The sequence below is a fragment of the Vigna unguiculata genome, chromosome 11 (assembly GCF_004118075.2).
Source record: "Vigna unguiculata cultivar IT97K-499-35 chromosome 11, ASM411807v1, whole genome shotgun sequence".
NCBI classification, from domain to species: Eukaryota; Viridiplantae; Streptophyta; class Magnoliopsida; order Fabales; family Fabaceae; genus Vigna; species Vigna unguiculata.
In genome coordinates, this window is record NC_040289.1 from 5,410,111 (window position 1) to 5,435,589 (window position 25,479).

At 39.6% G+C, this 25,479-nt stretch overlaps 2 long non-coding RNA genes and 1 pseudogene across 3 annotated transcripts; all 3 read left to right on the forward strand.

Moving 5' to 3' along the window:
• LOC114170126 overlaps nt 1-25,479 on the forward strand; it is a 37,682-nt pseudogene that overhangs the window by 11,646 nt on the left and 557 nt on the right.
• Nucleotides 9,773-23,572, forward strand: LOC114169237. Of its 2 annotated transcripts, XR_003600862.1 has the most exons (8): nt 17,484-17,511; nt 17,583-17,742; nt 17,852-17,920; nt 21,893-22,034; nt 22,129-22,255; nt 22,387-22,664; nt 22,763-22,798; nt 22,960-23,572. It is a non-coding gene; the product is annotated as an uncharacterized LOC114169237 (long non-coding RNA). The 2 variants fall into 2 exon arrangements; XR_003600863.1 differs by lacking the exons at nt 17,484-17,511; nt 17,583-17,742; nt 17,852-17,920 and adding an exon at nt 9,773-10,128.
• Nucleotides 10,780-13,054, forward strand: LOC114169238. Its single transcript, XR_003600864.1, has 3 exons — nt 10,780-10,954; nt 11,064-11,132; nt 12,515-13,054. It is a non-coding gene; the product is annotated as an uncharacterized LOC114169238 (long non-coding RNA).

The window sequence follows — 25,479 nt, forward strand, 5'->3', positions numbered from 1 at the left end:
CTTGGACTCGGGAACATGATGCTCACACGAACCTGCCCGCTCGTGGTCCTGCCTCTACGAACCTCCCCGCTCGTAGTCCTACTCTACGGACCTACCCGCCCGTAGTCCAACACATGTGATCCACCAGCCCCCGTACCTTCCCGCACGTGGCATCTCTCAACGTGAGCACGGAACATACGAACCTACCTCGCTCGTATCCCCACGTGAGAGTTACTTGATATGAACCTCCCCGCTCATATCATCACATGTCACACCATCCATGAACCTACCCGCTCATGGCACAGCATCCCCCGATCCAAGCAAAACATCATTATCAGTTAAAACAACACACACAGCTCATAACCTGCCACGCAAGCGCCTGGCGCACCCACCAGTACCGCCTGGCGAAATAGGTTCAGGCCGCCTGGCGGTTTACGTCCCACCGCCAGGCGCTATGGCCTCTAACAGGAGCTCACTGTCACTCATCCGCCTGGCGGATCTTGTCTCACCGCCAGGCGCCAGCCTCTACAGACCCCCTTAATGGGTCTCCCACCGCCTGGCGCACCCAAACCAGCCGCCAGGCGCCGTGACAGTACAGTACCACTCACTGATTTCACCTCTCTTTCAGAGTAACTCACACCCTCCTAGTCTCTCCAAAGTAACAAAACAACCTTGGTGAATCCCACTCTCATTCTGAATTCCTAACCAGCCTCATGTCTGATCGTAGTGCCTATAACTCCCATTCCCAATCTCCCTATCACTCTTCCGATTCATCAATTCCCTCCAACTCTATACCATAAGTTCTCCAAATTCCTAATGAAACCACACAGTACCTTTCCTCATACCACATTCCCTACTCAGATGGCATTATCACAGTACCACACCCTCTACTCAGTTAACTTATAATTCGTTGTACGCAAATCATGGTACTACCTCGAATTTCAATCTCACTATCCCGTATTCCAGCGATACGATTTCAAAAAGTATGTTCATTCAGACCTGTGACTTGTCATTAAACTCTTATTCTTATATTTACAAACTAACCTTCTTACAATTTTCCCACATCATGCCCATACCTTCATGATTAATCCAATTTCCCTAGTTATATGCTACAGCTTAATTATCTCATACCGTTTTATCAATAGTTGACTAAAAAAAACATGACTCATCCAAGTTCTATTCCTTTCCATCATGTTCTCCCCCTTTTTAAACATACAACGCTAGACCTGCACCCATCGCCGCCTGGCGGCACGTAGCACACCGCCAGGTGGTACACCAGTGTTCTACAGCAGCGCAGATTCCCATTTCCTATGGCATACCCCATCCATTTTCCAGTTTCCATTCCTATCAATTCCAATCATCAGGACGCAACAGACCTGCATTACGCGCTAGTTCTATTCCCAATTTGATTCATAAAGGTGTCTCTATGTTTACACTCATGCGTAACCCCAATCGATTCATACACAATCGTCTCTCAACCTTGCCATACTCTAAATTGGTATTCAATTTCGGTCTAGCAAAGTATTCGATCACACCCACACACATCAATCACAGAAATCACATACACTCTTGTACAAATAGCATCAAAAACATCAAAAGGAACGCGATGTTGTCGCACCGCCTGGCAGGAATTCATCGCCGCCAGGCGGTTCAAGCCAAAACAAGAACAGACGCTCATCTCTGATGAGCCGCCTGGCGATAGGGGCCAAACCGCCAGGCAGTTTCTGGGAAAAACCCAGAAACCTAATCGAACAGTGCCGAAAACAGATGGCAAAGGTTGCAGTTTCAATCAAACAAGGCACAACGCAATATACATATATCTAAAACATCAAAGACAACTCCCCTTACCTGGATTCTTTGCCCAAATTCGAATTTGTATGCCTATCCTCTCACTAAGCCTCCTTAGCCTTTGTTTCCAGTCCAAGCCTTGGTGATTTCAGCCCTACCACTTCTCTCAATCAGCCCCAAAACTCAGAAAAAAACCTTGCTTATGGTGAGTACGAATTTTACAGTGCACTCTTCCTCTGCTTAAGGATTACACCTATGCTAGTCAAATGTTCAATTAACCCTCTGTTTTCCAGCCCTTAGGTTACCTCTTCTTTGGCTGCTAGGTTTCTAGTCCTTTCACATTCATGCAAAAGAAAAATTTGGCAAAAGGGACTTATTTAGTTCTCACCAAGGTTTGAACCCATACCCATGCATATACCCAATCAAGACCAAACCATTCAACCAATCCTTATTTCATGATAAATCCTACAATATTAAGAGTTTATCATGACACCACGCATTCAATACATAATTACATAAAAATACATAATTTAGTAACATCCAAGTGACACACATAGGACTCGAACCCAAGTCCTCACACACAATAAAGTACTCTCAACCGAATGAGCTAGCACTTTCCACGTCATAGTCCCTCACATTTATTGCTTTAGATGTTCTCGCTACCCATCCTAATTAAATAATTAATTAAATAACTATTTAATTTTCCCGGGTCTTACACAACCCACTTTTTCTCCCACAAGCTTTGAGCAATAGGTGCAGAGCCTTGAATATATGGAGGTGTAGAACGTTGCAATGGAAATGTGATGGAGGCAAAGAAAGTTACAATGGAGATTTCCACCAATGAAGATGCAAGTTGTTGTAGCCTTCCGACAATGGAAGTGTGGCTTCTAGCGGTGGAGATGCACAAGCTATGCATGAAGGTGCATAAGTTATGTATGAAGATGCGACTAAGTTAAATATAGCGGGAAATGTTACTTTCATATTATCATTTTTAATTTTTAATAATTTTTAAATTTAGGGTATTTAGGTCTTTTACTATGAGCTATGGGGTGCAAGAAGAAAATATGGGGTTGTAGGGAGAAATAGGCGAAAAAGATAATCAGAAAATGGGTATGAGCTTAGCACAATCTTGTTTCTCTCTGTAGACTATCTATTTGTTATACCTACTTTGTTTTTGGTTAGGTTGGGCCATACTACACTTCGCACACATGAGCTTAGCCCAATCTTTAAACTTTGTTTCCATCTAGTTTCTCTCTTTAAATTGTTTGTCTATTATACCTACTCTTTCTATTTTTTGTTAGGATAATGATACAATGTCTCGCTTTTTTGACCCCAATTTTACTCGTCTACGTGGCATAGGTTATTTAATTTTTTTTAAGTGTTACTGTAATTGGAGGCAGCGTGCAGACTTTTTTGCGTGGTATGCATGCACATGAAATTGAAATAACATTTTAAAAAAATAAATTGAGTTGTTGCAGTTTTCCCTCGTTCTTCTTCTTCCGCAACGTTCTTCTTCCACAAGCTTACACAAACACAAAGCTTTTTATTCCCCAAAAGCCTCTTCTTCCACAAAGGTTATTGTTGTTGATATTTGGTGTGGGTAGCAGTCAAAGCGGAGAGCAGACTTCTCGAGAGTGGTTTGGGTTGTTGGACGTGGTTGGTTTGCTGGAAATTGGTGGGTACTGTTGGGCGCATTGCCGCAGTCTTGGTGGCGTAGTTCTTGGTTCATTGAAGGCCATTCACACAAGGAATCTTTGCCCGGTAGGTTTTCATCAGAAACCCCTGTTTGAAGGCGGTTAGTTCCGAAATAGTTATTGGTTGAATGTATGATTTTGATTCCATAGTTGAATGAGTTGTTTAATTTTCTACAGTAATTTGCGGATGTGGTTGAACATTGTGTATGTGGTTGAATGTGGGTATTTTTTTTACTTTGTTGCTTCTACTTTCTTGATTTGTGGTTGAACATTGTGTGGGAAAGGATATTTAAACAGTTTAGCATCTTCTGCCATGATAATTGATAATTGTAGTAGGTATAAATGGTCCAGTGAAAGGAAAATAGTAGTGGGAGCTTTGCAATGAGTTTGAAAATAAATACAAGGCCAAATTCTTGTTTGGTGTGTTGATCGAATATCAATAATTGGAATGCAACCCTTAAAGCACTTGCATGCAGTTCTTATCCCCACCCCCTTCTCCTAACCAGTGTTTTTGTAAAAAGACACTTCAAAATCAGTTCCAGTACTGGTCGTACCAAATCTAGACTTGAAAAAGACATTTATTCACGCAAAAAAGTACAGTTCATTCTAATACCACAAATGTTGGTTATTTTTTCTATCTTCATTTTTACTTACTTCTTTGACTTGTTTATTATGATTCACGTTAATGGAATTATTTGGATGTGTTTTGCATTGGGTCCAAACCAATGTTTTTTTGTAAAAAGACACTTCAAAAGCAGTTCCAGTACCAACTCTAGACTTGAAAAAGACACTTATTCACGCAGAAAAGTACAGCTCATTCTAATACCACAAATGTTGGTTATTTTTCTTATCTTCATTTTTACTTACTTCTTTGAATTGTTTACTGATGATTCACGTTAATGAAATTATTTAGATGCGTTTTGCATTGGGTCCAAACCAGTGTTTTTGTAAAAAGACACTTCAGAAGCAGTTCCAGTACTGCTCGTACCAAATCTAGACTTGAAAAAGACATTTATTCACGCAGAAAAGTATAGTTCATTCTAATACCACAAATGTTGGTTATTTTTTCTATCTTCATTTTTACTTACTTCTTTGACTTGTTTACTAGTGATTCACGTTAATGGCTGACTGTTATTTAAATATGATGCAGAATTCAAGTGTTCCAAATTCAGGTTTCATGTCCTTATTAACCTCGCATCAAACCAATGAGTTAAACATTCAAATGTTTGCAACATCGTCGAAATTATGGTATAGTAATATAATATCAATTTCGTTAAATATTTACTCTATTACATCAATCACAACGTAACAAATTATATTCCTTTTTGCAGGTTGTAAGTTGAATTGATAACACATTTTTTGTGGATAGGACGTTGTCATGATTGAAGTTCGATGACATTGACAAACACATTCTAAGTTATGTGATTGTTGTTTGGCAATGACATTTGATCTTTTTTGCAATGAACAAAAAACCAAAATTATATATTTTGTGCAGTATTTGCTTTTCTTGGATTCAATATGTGTGTTGTTTATATGCCATTTTTATGATAGTCATTATTAAGGACAATTACCTTCTCACATTTCTAAACTTCATTGCTTTTGATTGTTAAATCACTCCACTATGGTGCCACAATAATTCAGCCTATCATTCCCAAGTCATATGAACCACCTAAAAATGAGTTCCATAAATGTTTTTTTACAATACAATAACTACCTTTTTCATATGTGCTTTATGTACAAAGAACATGTCAAAAAATTCGTTGACCAACAAGATTTTTTAATTTTTTTTTAATTTTAAATACATAAATTCTTGATCTTAATATTGTAACAACATCTAAACAATGATTCCCAAGTCATGTAAAGCACCTAAAAATGACTTCCATAAGTGTATTTTACAATACAATAACTGTCTTTTTCATATGTACTTTATGTACAAAGAACGTGACAAAAATTTCGTTGATCACCAAGACTTTTTTATTTTTATTTTTTTAAAATTTCAAATACATAAATTCTTGATCTTAATACTGTACAACAATTAAACAATCATTCCCAACTCATATGAACCATATAAAAATGAGTTCCATAAGTGTTTTTTTACATTACAATAATTGCCTTTTTCATATGTGCTTTATGTACAAAGAACATGTCAAAAATTTCGTTGACCAACAACACTTTTTTATTTTTTATTTTTTAAATTTCAAATACATAAATTCTTGATCTTAATATTGTAACAACAATTAAACAATCATTCCCAACTCAAATGAACCACCTAAAAATGACTTCCATAAGTGTCTTTTTACAATACAATAACTGACTTTTTCATATGTACTTTTTGTACAAAGAACGTGGCAAAAATTTCGTTGACCACTAATACTTTTTTATTCTTTTTTAAATTTCAAATACATAAATTTTTTATCTTAATATTGTAACAATGATTAAACAATCATTCCCAACTCATATGAACCACCTAAAAATGAGTTCCATAAGTATTTTTTTACAATACAGTAATTGTCATTTTCATATGTGCTTTATGTACAAAGAACATGTCAAAAATTTCGTTGACCAACCAGACTTTTTTATTTTTTATTTTTAAAAATTTAAATACATAAATTCTTGATCTTAATAATGTAACAAAAACTAAACAATGATTCCCAAGTCATGTGAAGCACCTAAAAATGACTTCCATAACTGTCTTGTTACAATACAATAACTATCTTTTTCATATGTACTTTATGTACAAACAACGTGGCAAAAATTTCGTTGGCCAACAGGACTTTTTTATTTTTTATTTTTTCAATTTGAAATACATAAATTCTTGATCTTAATATTGTAACAACAACTCAAAAATGATTTCCAACTCATGTGAAGCACCTAAAAATGACTTCCATAAGTGTCTTGTTACAATACAATAACTGTTTTTTTTTCATATGTTCTTTGTGTACAACATAGTTAAAAAAAATTATTCATGATGACTCTTACAAAAAAAATTTATTCACGAACATGACAATTTATAAACACATTATTTTTCATTACAATTTATTTTAAGTACATAACTTTAACTTTTGCCAAAAAATACAAATATCAGTCACATATCAACTAGAGCCTATTAATATCTCCCACAAGACATGTCTTCTTAAAATTTAATAAGTGTCTTTTTGAGATGTGGTTTTTGTACCACAGACTTATCAGATTTATCTGCTAAATCATTTCAGTACAAATCACCACAAAAACTTTCGAAAAGTCATTATTCATTAACTGTACCATAACAATACAAAAGACTGTTCCATTTCTATTAGGCAAAAGAAACTCAGATATGTCTAACAGAATGTACAACCGACAGTAATCTTCTACATCAAGACACTCACACTCAGTCAAGAGATAATTATATAGTATAGTAACTGTTACATTTTTTTCAGAAAATTTCTTCCTACAAACACTATCAATGTCAACCTCCTCTAAATCAATTCTATCTCCATAAACCAACCCCAGGCCTACACATACGTCTAATAACTTAAACACTACAAATTCAGAGTTAATCATGAAACCTCCTCTGCTCTCCACCCACACATTACTTAACTCACAAAGAAGCTTTCGACTAATCTTAACTCTTTCATGTAACAAAACAAACCACCAAAACGGTGTTCCTTGAATACATTGTTTTTGCTCCACACTTAACTTCTTGTTCAACAAACCAATATACTATGTTCTACAAGAATGTCTGAAATTAATCTGCAAATATTCATATTAAAAACCATACGTTAAACTTATTCTACTGAAATATAAATTAAGTCATAAAGCAACAAAAACTAAAATACCTGACTTATATCACTACAATCTCCAACTTCACAACCTTCACTACCTTCGGAATCTTCACTAACGTCACTCATGTCAACTGACCTGAAATTATGAAACACATTAACCAAATTTAATTTAAACAAATTCGACACAGATCAATAAAATTATCCATAAGATAGTCAAAAACCAACAAACTAACTTTCAAACATCCAACAACACAAATCCAGTTTGCTTTTTGTACCCACCCAAGCCTAAATGTCGAAACCAACAAACTCACTTTCTAACATTCAACAACACAACTGTAGTTCGCATTTTGTACCCACCCAAGCTTAACTGCCGAAACGCTTCTTCTTCAAAAGCATTCGCACATTCGAACCATTTTTGCTTACACAAATCCGTTCACATTTCGAATTAACAGTCCACAACAACATTTAGGATTGAGAGAGCATCGATTTGGGGAACAAGAACACATAAAAATGACATTTCAATTGGGGAACAAGAACATACGACAATAGGGTTTCATTTGGGGAAGAATAACATAAAAATACAGGATTGCAATCGGGGAAGAAAAACATACCAAATTGGCCTTTGATTTGGAGAAGAACAACACAAAAATTAGGGCTTGCAATTGTGGAGGAAGTTGCAGCAGCGATTGGCAATGTTGTTCGATGGAGATAACAGCCACAAAGCCCGCCTCTGTTTTCCTTTCCCAAAACCGCACTCTCTGTTTTCCCAAAATCATAGTCTTCACTTGTTTTTTCTCACTTTTCCTGTACAAGCGCGTGACCTACAAATCATTCTTAACCTCACGCGTCAGTTCTCTTTTCATATTTAACAAAACATTAAAATATACTATGCCACGTAAGCGGGTAAAATTGGGTCAAAAAGCGAGACATTGTATCATTATCCTTTTTGTTAGGTTAGCCCATTTCTTCTCACATCATCTTCACATAGTGAAGCTGCAAGGGTTGAACCAACCTTTGGTGGCATTGCAAATGGCACCCAAGTCACCAAGAATGAGAATGGAAGAAGGTGAGCTTGGATGGTTTGTGAAAAGACTCTTCCAAAATATCTTGGTTTGTTCCGTAATATACTGGTATGTTCTAGATTGGCCAATCCAAAATACACTACCGAATTCGTGAATGCATTCAAGGTTGGTCAATTCGAAAATCACACTTGAGTTTTGTATCGGTCAATCTAAAATATATTTTTAGATCCAGTGATACATTTTGGATTGGGTTAAGTATGTTTTTAGTCTCTGAACTTTGATCCAAAATTGGAATTCGTTCCTGGTCGAAACTTTGATAAATTTTGGTCCCTAAACTTTAAAAATGAATGAATATAGTCCTTTTAACCCAATTTTGTTAACTCTTTTTTAAGTTCGAACGCATTTCTCAGTAAATATTGGAGTTGTTTACACCGTTTGACACATTCTCGACTCAATATTTACTGAGAAATGCGTTCGAAACTTAAAAAAGAGTTAACAAAATTGGGTTAAAAGGACTATATTCATTTATTTTTAAAGTTTAGGGACCAAAATTTATCAAAGTTTCGACCAGGGACAAATTCCAATTTTGGACCAAAGTTCAGGGACTGAAAACATACTTAACCCTTTTGGATTAACTAATCTAAAAAGTTTCAGATTAAATAATTTGAAATACACTTTTACATTCAGAAATGTATTCCAAATCGACCGATTTAGAATCACACCTAAGTTCTGGAAATTCAGAATGCATCCGAAACATTAATTCTCTAATTCGAAACACATCCGGTGCCAATTTCCAAGCCATGTGAGTGGCTTGGTGAGGCCTTGCATGCCGATGCACAAGAGCAAAACAACATAGCTTGCTCAAACTGCTGACGTCCAAGAGCAAGATATCCTTCGCAGAAGTCAGGTTTGATTTTCAAGGCTTGTATGATTCTTTCTCGTAGTCCTTTGTGCTCAACTCATATGCAACTTTAATATGCTTCAAGATTTCCATCATGCATCAGCAACATCAGAGGCTTTTTGGCGGCAAAGATAGGATCCGGTTCAATAAGATTTCGTTTAAGTGAATAGAATTATTTTCGTACAAAATTAAAAATAGGTTTTTATATAATGATAAATAAACAAAGAATGGAATAATTTAAAAAAAATAAAAAAATATTTATTTTTTCTTGTTCATAAAGAAATTAAAAAATAATGACATGAAATTTTGAATTTTTAGATGAATTAAAAATACAAAAAATGGCTCACACCAAACTTTAAAAAAGAAACAAATAAATAAAGGAGAGAATTAATACTTTATCTTTCTAATTTCCATAAAAAAATAAAAATACTCAAATTATTAACTTTGTCGACTTTTTGTTAAAAAATTGTTTGTGAAAAAATCATTTGTGATAATGTTTTTTTTATTAGATCCAATCAACATTTAACGTTTTCATTCTTAATTTTAATTTTCTTAATATGTTTTATTCACTCCAATCATCACCAATGGGAGTCCGCCGCATGACACTGTCAGAAAATAAAAAATAATCTTAAAAATGGTTATGCTACACGGACGGACGGACGGAGGGGAGAGGAAGGGGCAAAGAAAAATAGAGAAAAATTGATTTGGTGAGAGAAAAATGCAGTGACTGCACAGAAGGAAGGGGAATCGCCATTTTGGAATTGCGCCCATCTACATACCCGGTTATGAGGAAACACACAAAACCTCTTGGTCACAGAAAAAAACACTATCATTTTTTCACTCTCTGGTCTTGAGAACACAAAAAATCGCCAACAAAAGAAGTCTGAGCATTGGCAGAGAGAGAGAGAGCGCAAAGGAAGAAGGAGAAGCCAAGGCAGAGAAAGAGGAGTAGGAGCGACTGGTGCGTCTTGTTCCCTCTACAAGTAAGTATCCCTAATTTCTCTTGAATCCATGTGATGTGAATGTCTGAGTTGAGCTTGTTTTAGTTGTATTTGGTGTTGTGTTTATCGTCTTTGTATGAATTGATTTATCCGCCCAACACCAATCATCTTCACCTCCGCTGCAATCACTACTCCATTCTCCTCATTCATTCATTTTCGTTCACCCACACATACTAGAGACGCTGCTCTCAGAAACAGATTTTCCCTCCATTTTACCAATATCCAACTCACACATAACACCGTTCATTCATCAATTCCTTGATTTATCCAACTCCCTGCATTATTCAACACCAGAAAATACACAATAAACTTCACCACGTTCATCTTCCATCTGCATTTTCATCCTGCACCTTCAAATCACAACAGAATCTCAGTAGAAAACTCAACAATCCAATTCCCCGAACACAAAAACATAGAAGAAAGAATCGAAAATCAGAATACAGGAAATTACGGTGAGGCCAAGTCGTTTCTAATAATGTTGCCGTCTTGTCAAAGTCATCTGGGATCGGAGGACAGGTGACTCGACTTGGAAGTTAGAGGAGGACATGAGAAAATCACATCCACATTTGTTTGCCTGGTGAGTCTTTATTTTCGAGGTCGAAAATTTTCTTGTTGGAGAGAATGTAAGGCCCATTTATTTCTTTTCAGCCTTGTAGTTGGGCCTAAGGCCGGCCAAACATGTAAGCCCTTAGGTCTGCCCTAAAACCTAGGGTACCCTACACTTTCAGAAAAGTTGCCCTTGCCTTGAGCTGCAGCCGCCACACATCTTCTGCTAGGGTTCCATTGCTGGGAAGTTCCGTTACTCCATGTAAGTGACTCTCAAGTTCGTGCTAGTTCCCTTTTCGTAACTTTTTCGTGATCTGTTGTAAGAGCCCTGGCTAACCCACCTGTCTGGTCCTGTCCCACTCTCACCGCAGTCCTTTAGCGCATTCTCGGAGCTGCCGTGCTCGTGGTCACGTAGTAGAGGTCTTCGCTAGGTTTTCCAGGTACGGGAAGTTAGAGTTTCAAGTTTTGAGTCATCCTTTGATCTGTGTATGAGTTTATGGTTGATTGTACGGTTTGATTCTCCGTTTTGATGCGTGTGAATAGCTTGCATGTGTTGTTTGGTTCGTTTTCATGGCTGTTATAGTGAAGAACAGTGGCGAGACTTGTTAATCTCGCCCAAGCGAGTCCATTTCGCCTAGGCGAGATGAAACAGGGAGCTCGCCTAAGTTTCTTGTGCGAAAAGTCGCCCAGGCGGCTCGCTCAACTTTTGAGCGAGCAGGCAACTCGCCCAGGCGAGAGGGATCTCGCTTAAGCGAGATCCTGCGTTGCTCATGCCCTTGTTTTTTTTCGAGCCCTCGCCTAGGCGAAGCGGGGCTCGCCTGAGCGAGCCTGTCTCGCCTGAGCGAGACCCTTCAGCCTGAGCGAGGGGTTTGGGCGAGACAGCGTGGTGTTGGGTTGCATATTTGTTCTCTTGTGCTTGGACTTGTTTGGGTATGACTGCTATGATAAGATGCATGTACTGATGTATGAATATACGCCTAATGGGTTGCTATATATGCGTGACATGATTCATGAATGATGAATGATGAGTGTGGTGGGGACTTAGCATGTGAAATGAATGAATGGATTTGAACTAAAGGATCATGGTATAAATATGAAACGAGGCCCTAGACCCATTGGGGTGGTGATGATCAGAGGTATGAATTTGAGATGTAATTGAGATGAGGATTAAACTTCAAGGGTTGATATGGAATTGAAAAAGATATAATTTATTATTCTCTTATTGCTATTTTATAAATGTTGGTCCGTGTCAGCGTGTAATTCCTTGGGGTCTCTAGGTGAGACCTCCGGGGTCACGCTTCAGTGGTCGGGACGTAATTCCATGGCCCCTGCTAGTGGGTGTTCATGGTGGTGCCCCATCTGTATAACTAGGTAAGGATTCAAGGTAAGGTTGCATCCTAACGCTCCGAGGAGCCAATTAGTCTCACTTAGAGCGGACTGACTCTTGTGGTGGGAGTAGCAGGAGGCCTGAAACTCCTTAAGGGCTAACCTTGTGGTGGGAGAGATTTTTGATTCATCGTAACACTGGTAACACATAGCTCAGGATCAAGCAGCTCAGGGTCGAGCAGAGGTATCCACCACAAGTGCAAGCATCCGCTGAATCCGACCGAGTTATACGTATCCGGATGAGTCGAGTCGAGTCGTAGTGTATTGAATGGAGAGTCATAACATGTTTGGTTGCTATGTGGATGAGATGATGAAAATATACTTGATTGCATGTTGAATATGTTATTGGCTCTAGCTTACCCGTTTTGTTGCATGGTTGTGATTGTATGTGACTGTTCTTTCTTGCGATGATCATCGACTTGGTTGATGGGAGCAGATGGGCGAGGCTCTCGTGGTCAACCAGGGAATGACGACTCCGCTACTTAGCCATCTGGGCTAGATCTCACGCTTCTTACCTTCATGTTTTCTTTAGGGCTATGGCCCCTGTACTCGTTGTCTTTGGATTGTAAACTCTTAGTTAAATTTGTTATCCTGCTTTTGTTGGCATCGTGGTGTGCCTGGTTTTGTAGGGGTGATGTCATGAACCCCAGGACTGCATTGTTGATTATCTCTGTGTGACGTTTCCTTTAATTTTATGTATTAAATTAAATGGGGCGTTACATTTATGGTATCAGAGCGATCATTCCTTAGGTCTGTGGACTTGGGTTGTCCGCTTAGCTTTCTCTGTGTGTCCCTGAGTGTTTAGTTAAAATTCTTGCCTTTATCGAGCCTAACCAAGTGATTTTCTATGTGCCAGTGGACTATGGCACCTCCTCGTAGGACTTCGCAATCATCCCAGGGAGACGTACCTGATATTGCTAGAGCTATAGAGGCGATGGTAGCAGCTATGACGCAGCAGAGTGCTGCGATGATGCAGCAGCATGAGGCATCCATGCAGCGACAGGCGGCGTCGCTTGAGCAGCAGCAGGCAGTGATGTAGCAGATGGAGGCTGCAAGGGTAGCTGCTGAGGATGCTCATAGGCAGCATATGGAGGCCCTCCGCCAGATGGAGGAGAGCAGGACGACGACACCTGTGGTTGGTCCTGAGCCACGACCTACGGTCAGGGAGTAGAGCTTGGAGGACTTTTTGAAACACCACCCAGCAAAGTTTGATGGGAAGACTAGTCCTGACGCCGCAGACCAATGGCTGAAGGACTTGGAGCGCATCTATGACGCCAAGATGTGCCCTGCAGAGGACAGGTTGGCGTTCTCGGTCTATATGCTCACGGGAGAGGCAGAGCATTGGTGGAGCAGCACCAGGTCCATCCTAGAGGAGAGGGATGAGCTAGTGACGTGGGAGACTTTCAGGGAGAGATTCCTCTTCGAGTACTTCCCAGACAACATCCGATACGCCAAGGAGGTGGAATTCCTCCAGTTGACCCAGGGAGGGAAGACAATAGCAGAGTATGCTGAGAGGTTTAAACACCTCAGCCGTTTCTACACACTGCCGCTTGACGAGGAGTGGAGATGCCGTAAGTTTGAGAACGGCCTTAGGGGAGACATTCGCTTGATGGTGGCACCCTTGTCCATCAAGGATTTTGCTGCTCTGGTAGAGAAGGCCAGGGTAATGGAGAAGATGAAGCGCGAGGTGGAAGGCCAGCGCCCACCGCAGTCACAGCCGCCCCAGAGGATTGGTGGACCATCCGGGTCCAGGCCCAGACATGAGGAGCGGAGGAGACCGTATGATAGACCACCCCATCAGCCTCAGGAGTCTAGGAGCTTTCCTTCGCAGCAGGGTCGAGTTTGGTGTTACTCATGTGGAGGACCCCACCCGAGGTATGCGTGTCCACGTAGGAAGGGTTACCGTCGGTGCAACAACTGTGGCAAGGAAGGCCACTTTGGGAGAGATTGCCCCAACCTTGCTAGGGCAACGACACGCCCTCCAGTTCAGACACCCCATCAGCATCAGGGGAGAGACAAAGGCAACAGGCCTCAGGCGACGGGCAGAGTGTACGCCATGTCAGGAGCTGAGGCATCAGACTCAGGTAACTTGGTTATGGGTAGTTGCATGATAGCTGGTTCTTCTTGTTGTGTGCTATATGATTCTGGAGCGACACACTCTTTTGTGTCTTTTGCATGTGTGGAACCGTTGGGTCTGTCGGTGCGCGAGCTGCAGTGTGAGCTTGCGGTGTCTACTCCGGCGTCGGGTTTGGTCAGGATGTCGTCCTTGTGTGCTAGGCTTCCAGTGGAGGTAGAGGGGCGCAGGTACAGGGTGAACTTAATCTGCCTACCTCTACAGGAGTTGGAGGTAATCTTAGGGATGAATTGGCTCTCTCCCAATCGCATCCTGATAGATTGTCGGGAGAAGAAGTTGTTGTTTCCTGACTTAGAGGAACCTGAGTTGGTGTCTTCCCAGGGTGTTAAGAGGGAACTACAAGACGGCGCGCAGTGCTACATGATCTTCACACATATGGAGGTGGAGAGGGGAGAGACGACGTCTGTGATACCAGTCGTCCAGGACTTTGTGGATGTGTTTCCGGAGGAGATACCAGGGTTGCCTCCCAGTAGAGAGGTGGAGTTTTCTATCGATCTAGTCCCAGGAACAGGCCCGGTCTCGATGGCCCCATATCGCATGGCTCCGGCAGAGTTAGTAGAGCTCAAGAAACAGATAGAAGACCTGATGGAGAAACAGTTCATCCGACCCAGCACTTCACCTTGGGGAGCACCAGTGTTGTTGGTGAAGAAGAAGGACAGGAGTTCACGCTGGTGTGTGGATTACAGGCAACTGAATAAGATGACTATCAAGAACAAGTACCCGCTCTCGAGGATTGATGACTTGATGGATCAGTTGCATGGGTCATCGGTGTTCTCGAAAATAGATCTGCGATCGGGTTATCATCAGATTTTGGTAAAGGCTGATGATGTACAGAAGACAGCCTTCAGGTCGAGGTATGACCACTATGAGTATGTGATTATGCCGTTTGGTGTGACCAACGCCCCAGCGGTGTTCATGGATTACATGAACAGGATCTTCCGACCCTTCCTAGATAGGTTTGTCGTGGTCTTCATAGACGACATCCTTATCTACTCCCAGACTCAGGAGGAACATGCAGAACACCTGAGGTTGGTGCTTGGTGTTTTGAGGGAGAAGCAGTTGTATGCCAAGTTATCCAAGTGTGAGTTCTGGTTGGACGAAGTTCAGTTTTTGGGGCATGTGATATCAGCACAGGGGATTGCAGTGGATCCAACGAAGGTCGAGGCAGTGGTAAGATGGGAAAGCCCTAAATCAGCCACTGAGATTAGGAGCTTTGTGGGGTTAGCAGGATACTACAGGAGGTTCATAGAGGGATTCTCCAAGATTGTGGCACCTTTGACTTTGCTTACCCGGAAGGACCAACTCTTCATCTGGACGGATAAGTGTGAGGAGAGTTTCCAGGAACTGAAGAAGAGACTGACCAGTGCACCGATACTTGTGATTCTGGATGTCGGAAAGCCGTTTGAGGTCTACTGTGACGCCTCCCGCCTTGGACTTGGATGTGTTTTGATGCAAGAAAAGAAGGCAGTGGCGTATGCTTCACGACAGCTTAAGGTGCATGAGCGTAATTACCCCACTCATGACCTTGAGTTGGCAGCGATAGTTTTTGCCTTGAAGATCTGGAGGCACTATCTGTATGGTGCTCAGTTTCGGGTGTTCAGCGACCACAAAAGTTTAAAGTACTTGTTTGATCAGAAGGAGCTGAATATGAGGCAAAGGAGGTGGATGGAATTCCTGAAGGACTACGACTTCGAGCTTCTATATCATCCGGGAAAGGCAAATGTAGTGGCAGATGCTTTGAGTAGGAAGACGGTACACATAGCACATCTCATGATAAAAGAGACAGAGCTACTAGAGAAGTTCAGAGACATGAGGCTACAGGTGGAGTTGGGGTCCGAGTCCATTAGGTGTAGTACCCTTACTATATCTAGTGACTTCTTGGGCTCGATCAGAGAGAGGCAGTTGTTAGATGCTAGTCTGAACAGAGTTAGAGAACAGCTGGGATCCGAGGAGGCCAGAGACTTTGCTGTGAGTGATGATGGTATACTGAGGTTTTGAGGCAGAGTATGTATACCGGATGATGTTGAGGTGAGAAGGTTGATCCTTGAGGAAGGACACAAGAGTCGTCTTAGCTTGCATCCTGGCATGACTAAGATGTACCAGGACCTCAAGGAATCTTTCTGGTGGTAGGGGATGAAGAAGGATGTGGCTCAGTTTGTATCCGCCTGTCTGACGTGTCAGAAGGCAAAGGTGGAGCATCAGAGACCCGGTGGCGTTCTACAGTCGTTAGAGGTACCAGTGTGGAAATGGGACAGCATCTCCATGGACTTCGTGACTCATCTTCCGCGCACTTTTAGAGGACATGACACCATCTGGGTGATAGTGGATCGGTTGACCAAGAGTGCACACTTTTTGGCAATGAACTTGAGGATGTCCATGGCCAAGTTGGCCCAGCTGTACGTCAAAGAGATTGTGAGGTTGCATGGAGTACCTTCGAGCATAGTTTCCGATAGGGACCCGCGATTCACGTCCCGGTTTTGGCAGACGCTACAGAGTGCTATGGGTAGCAAACTCACCATGAGTTCAGCTTATCACCCTCAGACCGATGGCCAGTCTGAGAGGACGATCCAGTCGTTAGAGGATCTGTTGAGGACTTGCATATTGGACCATCTGGGTGCTTGGGACGAGGTATTGCCTTTGATAGAGTTCACCTACAACAACAGCTTTCATGCGAGCATTGGCATGGCGCCATACGAGGCTCTTTATGGCAGGAGGTGTAGGACTCCTCTTTGTTGGTATCAGGATGGAGAGGCAGTGTTGGTTGGACCGGAGTTGTTAGCACAGACCACCGAGAAGGTGAGGATGGTGAGAGATAGGATGTTGGCTTCGCAGAGTAGACAGAAGGCCTATGCGGATCGTAGGAGGAGGCCTTTGGAGTTCACAGCAGGAGATCATGTGTTCTTGAGGGTGACCCGAACCACGGGCGTGGGAAGGGCTCTCCGCTCAAGGAAGCTTTCACCCAAGTTCCTTGGCCCGTATCAGATCACGAGGAGGATAGGGCCAGTGGCTTACGAGATAGCCTTACCCCTGCAGTTGGCAAACCTTCATCCAGTGTTTCATGTGTCACAACTGAGGAAGTATGTATTCGATCCGGCTCACGTGATGGAAGCTGAGGATATACAGGTCAGGGAAGATCTCACAGTGGAAGTACCACCCATAGCTCTTGAGGATAGCAAGGTTGAGGAACGTCGTGGAAAGACCGTCAGTCTTGTCAAAGTCATCTGGGATCGGAGGACAGGTGACTCGACTTGGGAGTTAGAGAAGGACATGAGAAAATCACATCCACATTTGTTTGCCTGGTGAGTCTTTATTTTCGAGGTCGAAAATTTTCTTGTTGGGGAGAATGTAAGGCCCATTTATTTCTTTTCAGCCTTGTAGTTGGGCCTAAGGCCGGCCAAACATGTAAGCCCTTAGGTCTGCCCTAAAACCTAGGGTACCCTACACTTTCAGAAAAGTTGCCCTTGCCTTGAGCTGCAGCCGCCACACATCTTCTGCTAGGGTTCCATTACTGGGAAGTTCCGTTACTCCATGTAAGTGACTCTCAAGTTCGTGCTAGTTCCCTTTTCGTAACTTTTTCGTGATCTGTTGTAAGAGCCCTGGCTAACCCACCTGTCTGGTCCTGTCCCACTCTCACCGCAGCCCTTTAGCGCATTCTCGGAGCTGCCGTGCTCGTGGTCACGTAGTAGAGGTCTTCGCTAGGTTTTCCAGGTACGGGAAGTTAGAGTTTCAAGTTTTGAGTCATCCTTTGATCTGTGTATGAGTTTATGGTTGATTGTACGGTTTGATTCTCCGTTTTGATGCGTGTGAATAGCTTGCATGTGTTGTTTGGTTCGTTTTCATGGCTGTTATAGTGAAGAACAGTGGCGAGACCTGTTAATCTCGCCCAAGCGAGTCCATCTCGCCTAGGCGAGATGAAACAGGGAGCTCGCCTAAGTTTCTTGTGCGAAAAGTCGCCCAGGCGGCTCGCTCAACTTTTGAGCGAGCAGGCAACTCGCCCAGGCAAGAGGGATCTCGCTTAAGCGAGATCCCGCGTTGCTCATGCCCTTGTTTTTTTTCGAGCCCTCGCCTAGGCGAAGGGGGGCTCGCCTGAGCGAGACCCTTCAGCCTGAGCGAGGGGTTTGGGCGAGACAGCGTGGTGTTGGGTTGCATATTTGTTCTCTTGTGCTTGGACTTGTTTGGGTATGACTGCTATGATAAGATGCATGTACTGATGTATGAATATACGCCTAATGGGTTGCTATATATGCGTGACATGATTCATGAATGATGAATGATGAGTGTGGTGGGGACTTAGCATGTGAAATGAATGAATGGATTTGAACTAAAGGATCATGGTATAAATATGAAACGAGGCCCTAGACCCATTGGGGTGGTGATGATCAGAGGTATGGATTTGAGATGTAATTGAGATGAGGATTAAACTTCAAGGGTTGATATGGAATTGAAAAAGATATAATTTATTATTCTCTTATTGCTATTTTATAAATGTTGGTCCGTGTCAGCGTGTAATTCCTTGGGGTCTCTAGGTGAGACCTCCGGGGTCGCGCTTCAGTGGTCGGGACGTAATTCCATGGCCCCTGCTAGTGGGTGTTCATGGTGGTGCCCCATCTGTATAACTAGGTAAGGATTCAAGGTAAGGTTGCATCCTGACGCTCCGAGGAGCCAGTTAGTCTCACTTAGAGCGGACTGACTCTTGTGGTGGGAGTAGCAGGAGGCCTGAAACTCCTTAAGGGCTAACCTTGTGGTGGGAGAGATTTTTGATTCATCGTAACACTGGTAACACATAGCTCAGGATCAAGCAGCTCAGGGTCGAGCAGAGGTATCCACCACAAGTGCAAGCATCCGCTGAATCCGACCGAGTTATACGTATCCGGATGAGTCGAGTCGAGTCGTAGTGTATTGAATGAAGAGTCATAACATGTTTGGTTGCTATGTGGATGAGATGATGAAAATATACTTGATTGCATGTTGAATATGTTATTGGTTCTAGCTTACCCATTTTGTTGCATGGTTGTGATTGTATGTGACTGTTCTTTCTTGCGATGATCATCGACTTGGTTGATGGGAGCAGATGGGCGAGGCTCTCGTGGTCAACCAGGGAATGACGACTCCGCTACTTAGCCATCTGGGCTAGATCTCACGCTTCTTACCTTCATGTTTTCTTTAGGGCTATGGCCCCTGTACTCGTTGTCTTTGGATTGTAAACTCTTAGTTAAATTTGTTATCCTGCTTTTGTTGGCATCGTGGTGTGCCTGGTTTTGTAGGGGTGATGTCATGAACCCCAGGACTGCATTGTTGATTATCTCTGTGTGACGTTTCCTTTAATTTTATGTATTAAATTAAATGGGGCGTTACAGAAAGAAGTGTAAGCTAGTTAAAATAATTTTAATAGAAAAGTAAATAGATTTTGAGCACAAACTACATGTGATAGCAAACGATAAAAGACCTCGATTATCTAGATACTTGTAATGAAATCATATTCACTAGTTGTTTGAACTTGTGGTGGTCTCTACTACTCCGCAGAGCCATTGCTAATGAGTTTCACCCTACCACACATAAGGTTAGACATTTAAGGCCATTATTTTTACCCAAGACTACGACGTCCTGCTACTCTCACTACATAAACCAGTCTACTCTATATGAGTCTGATTGATTCGTTAGAGTGTCAGGATGCAACCTTACTTGAATCCTTAAGTCACTACACACATTACTTTATCATCAAAATGAATTTCTCTATGAAATTCTCCCATATAGTTCACATGTTATCTCACAATATTATCATCTCATGCTAATCATATGAAATATAATTCCAAAACACCACATCATACATGCACATCATTCATCACACTCTTGACAAGTAAAACAACAAATCATAGAAGAAATCAAGGAATGAAACACTTCCCTGCACCAATTGTAATTCATACATGCACAACATCATACATCATACTCTTGTAATTTATTGGTGTTCTTGTTGATGAGTATTGGAATTTATATTGTATTAAGATCGTTATGCAACTATAAATAAACTCCATTATACATAAAAAAGTTGTTTAGATCTTTCAAGTAATTTTCGAGTTTTGATGTGAAAGTGTGTTAGTGTATAGAGTTGAAATCTCAAGGTCCTAACAAAAAGTGCTAAAATGTTGAGCATCTTTATTATATCTAATAAAAAAAACTTAGACATTCACTTTCAGATAGTTGGCACAATTTCAGTCGGAGAGACAAACTTTGACACTATTATCATCCCTTGGCAACACTTGAAGATAGGAATCAATGAGCTTACCAACATTTCTGGTTGATTTTAACTAGTGCCTGTTATCCACAACACATAAGTGGATTTTTTTCCAAAACTTGAAGAAACTTTTTAGCAATTCTAGAACTAACTCGGTGTCATAAAAAATGGTCTAAAGAAGATGTTGAAGGATAAAAAAGGTCACCTCATTGTTGCCTCCTCAAACTGTATATTGGCTCTTTAGGGAGACTCCAAGAGAGCTTAAAATGTTGAAGAGCCTTAACAAATGGCAATTGCATCATTCAACAACCACCTTAGAACCTAAAAGTTCCCCCTTCTTCGCATATGATCCAATAAAAGTACTACCAGACCGCATATGATCTTAATAATAGTCGAGCGATTTGAATTTGCAATGCAAAACCATAACTACAAAAATTTCAAAAAACCTACAGTTGAGAATAAAGAGATAATGTAAAGTTAGAGGGCTTTCAAGATGCTTCTTGTGATATTCTATTTATAATGATAGAAAACCAATACAATGAAAAGATTAAAAGACTCTTCTAGACTATTCTAGATACAACTCATAGAGTGCAATACTTCTTACATATTTCAACACTCCCGCTCAAGTTGGAGCATACAAATTGTATATCTCGAGCTTGGAACATATAAACTCAATTCAAGGTCCCCTTGAGAACCTAGTTAAGAAATCTACAAGTTGATCATTTGACCCAACATACTTAGTACAAATTTCTTTTGACAACAACTTTTCTCGAATAAAATGACAGTAAATTTCTACGTGTTTAGTTCTTTTGTGGAATATTGGATTGGATGCAATGTGGGGAGCAGCTTGATTATCACTATACATCTTCAGGGTCTGGATCTCGCAAAATTTAAGTTCTTGGAGGAGTTGTTTTACCCATACAAGTTCACAAGAAAGAGATGCCATTACCCTATATTCAGCTTCAGTAGATGATCAGACAACAACATTTTGCTTTTTGCTTTTCTATGAGATAATATTTTCAGCAAAAAAAAAAAAAACACAATACCCAGTGGTAAAGCGTCTATCCATTGGAGAACCGACCTAATCAACATCATAGTATCCAAAAACTTAGGTATTCCCTTTATCTTTATAAAGTAGCCCCTTTCCTATAGAGAACACGATGATGATGATGATGTTGACAATGATGAATATGATGATGATGACAATGACGAGTATGACGATGATGACAATAATGATGAAGAGAAAGATGACAATGACAATGATTAATTTTTAATATTTGTACTTGACATTCATCATTCACGAGTATAATTAAAATTTAACTTTTTGTTTTGTACTTTTTATGAGATGTTATCATGGTTGTTTTCATGGATCATCTATGATTACACATTTATTTAGTTATTTTTATACTTTTGAACAATGACTTAGTTATTAATTGCTACTTTATAAGGTTTCACTTACTGTACAATGTCATCTGGAGGTCCATCTCGTCTTGATAAGGTTTCATTTATAGTACAATGTCCACCTAATTCAGCTGCTGAAGTTGATCCTCCTTTCCATAATCGACCGATGATTGAACCTTACGGTCGAGGGTAATTGTTGATATCATCCTAAAATCTAATTTGTATTACATGACTTGTTTTATTTTTGGTTCTTTTGCATAACATTTTTGCATTCTATGTTTAGGTTTGTTCCTCCTAAAGTTGCTTCCCAAGCCATCACAAAGTCTATTAGGCAAAAATTTCTGAAGCCTTGGCCAACATGGGGAGTCATACCTCCAGAAGAGAATGATCATTTTTGGCAACATTTTAAGGTAACACGTCATCAAACTTATTCCCTTTTCCTTACTATATGTGTAAGAGTCAAATGTAATTTCCCACTCCTATTTTACTTGAAATACCATACATTTCATCAAAATGATTTGTACTTGATTCATTGTTACAGATGAAGGTTCAGTGGAGACTTAAGCATGAACCCCAAATTAAAAAAAATTTCCATGCCAAAGCATCTCATAGGCTCTCTCAGATGTTTAGAGATGCTAGGATTGCAGGGGAACGACCTTATTGGGTTAGCGAGGATGTGTGAATAATTTGCTAGCACATTGGAATTCTCCTCTCTATCGCAACAAATGTGCTACAACTCAAAAAAATAGAGCTTCAAAAAAGGGTGGGACTGTACACACAATTGGTTCCATTGCCACTCATGAGCATGTCATTCGTATGGTATAAACCTTAGTTCCTTCTGTTTTCATATTACTATATATCTTATGTTTTTTAAAATTTATGAATATATATATATATAACCCCATATTTTGTTACAGACACAAGAGTTGGGACAGTCTGTATTTGTTGATGAGGTATTTCAACAAACTCATCTTGGCAAGGGATTTGACAATTTTGTTCATAAAAGATCTTGGAGAACACACTTAAACAAACAATTTTACTATTATTTACCTTTAAACTTAAAATTGTACTATATTTAATTAATTTAACTAATTTCTCATTATTTTATTAACAGGAAGAATTTGAAACTAAAGTTTCACAGGTCAAATCTGAGCAAGGGTCATGTTCTGAGGCATCAGAAGAGCATAACAATAATGATGTTGCACATGATGAGATCATTAGAACTCAGTGTTGGGTTGAGGTTGCCAGTGGAAAAAATAAAAGAAGAATGTGTGAGGCGGGACAACTTGCTGCAAATCACATTGGTGGAAGAGGTAGCCTTAAGCACCGACCATCTTCTTCCATTTGCCGTTCTGAGCAGATTACATACCTCATGCAACAATTAGAAGCAAGTGACCAGGCTTATGAAAATTTGTGATGCCAATTTCAATCCCTTATAAGTCTAGTCATGAAATACTTGCCTCCTGATGCCCAAACTCATCTTCAACAGTTTCAGTCCAGCCCAATATTGTCCCAACAACAACTCATCCCAGTCCAAGAACTACAATCCCAACAACAAGAACAAGACCCTTAACAATAAGACAATAGTTTTGATGATTATGTAGATTATTAAAACTTTTGTTTTTCTTACATACTTATTAGGTTTTTTCAATGTGGATACGTTATTTAGTGACATATAATTACTTCAATAACTTATTTTCTTCTGAAATTGGTTTTGTGATATAATATTGTAGACAATTGATGTTTTGATTTTGGCAGCTGTTGTATGTCTTTGTTTAGGTAGAAATATTAATAACTTTGGGTGCAAAGAATATAGCTAATTGCATTTGTATTGCATGTTTATTTGGATAAATATTAGCATATTTGTTTGGGTGCATAGAGCATACGCCATTGATCTAGATGGATGCATTACATTTATTGACGACTTAATTTATCGTAATGTTCTATAAATTTATCAACCGGGCGAGACCAGGTGCCTTTAGTCTTGAATGGGAACCGAAGGGACAAGAATTGATGATCAGTCCAGAGAGATGTTCTAACAAAAGGCCTTAATAGATCAATCTTCCACAATTTCAAACAAGCTGAGAATGATTAATATCTATTCCTCAACTTGAAAAATTATTTGAAATCTCTGAAATTAAGTGATTGGGATTACGAGTTATTTGGTAGATTAACTCCTGATTTAGGATCTTTATTTCATGAGATTATTTTCCCTAATTAGGTTATTTATTCCTACTTAAATACCTATATATTATTTCTCAAATCATTAAGGGAAACTATTCCACAATTATATCTTGTTTTGTAACAGATAAGTACAGTAATAATAACTACGTTACTGATAATATGCGCATACTTTCTATTCCTAGCCATAAAGAAAATAAAAACATGTGCTTCCAGATAGTTTACATACTTCAAACTCATTGTTAAAAAATCTTTTGATCATTTTTCTATATTTTTACATTTCTCAATTTCATCTTAACAGAAGAAAAACGAAAGAAATGGCAATAAAATTATCTATAAACGAAGATGTTGGAAATGACCTAAAAAATCGACACAGTTTAAACGTATTCGATTATATACATTGGTTGTGGCGACAACAAATGTATAAGGTGATTGAAACTACTGAACTTATGCATTCATAAATTTACTTCAGACGACTAATGATATTTTGTTAACATTTCAAAAGGGAACTTTGCCAACAAGACAGGAGGTTGCTGTTAAAAGACTTTTATGCACAAGGAATTGTGAAGTTTAAAAACGAACTAACACTGTTAACTTCAACACATGAATCTTGTTCAACTACTTGGTTGTTGCATTTATTAAGAAGAGAAGATTCTAACACTAAAAGAAAAACCATAAATAATAATCAAATTTAGTAACAAAATTAATTAATTACTGACCAATTTAAATATTAATTTATAAACTAAAAATTATTAGTAATAACTAAATTAGTTTCAAAAAATTATAATTGGTATCTAAATTGGTAATTAAAGTAGTTTATATTATGAATTGGTCTCTAAATCAGTTACTAACATTAGCTACCTAGGTTTTGACTACCAAATGAACTGGTCACTAAATTAGTCTTTAATAAATTATTTAGAGATCAATTCATAATAAAAACTCTTTTAATTACCAATTTAGACACCAATTATAATTTTTTGAAACTAGTTTAGCTACCAATAATTTATAGTTTATATATTAATATGTAAATTGGTCACTATAGTGACTAATTATTTTTTGTGACTAAATTGGATCATTATTTAAGATTTTTCTTGAAGTGTAATTTACGATTATATACCTTACAAAGCTTGAATTTATATCTTTTTGGTAAGGAATGTGTTAATGATGATCTAATATTATGTTGTTTTGGAAACAGATAAAAATTGTTTTCATTATTATGCAACTATCCAAACACATGTGATAATTGTTCTTTCTCAACTGCAATTGTTTATTAAGATATATTTACTATAATTTCATGTTTTCCTAGGTAGAACAACATCAAGAAAAGTCATTTTTGAAATTTAAAATTTGTATAGTATACATTATAACCACATCAATACTAAATAACCATGGAGAAAACTGTACAAGAAGCAAATTACTATATTGGAATAAGCGCCTCAACATAACACAAGGA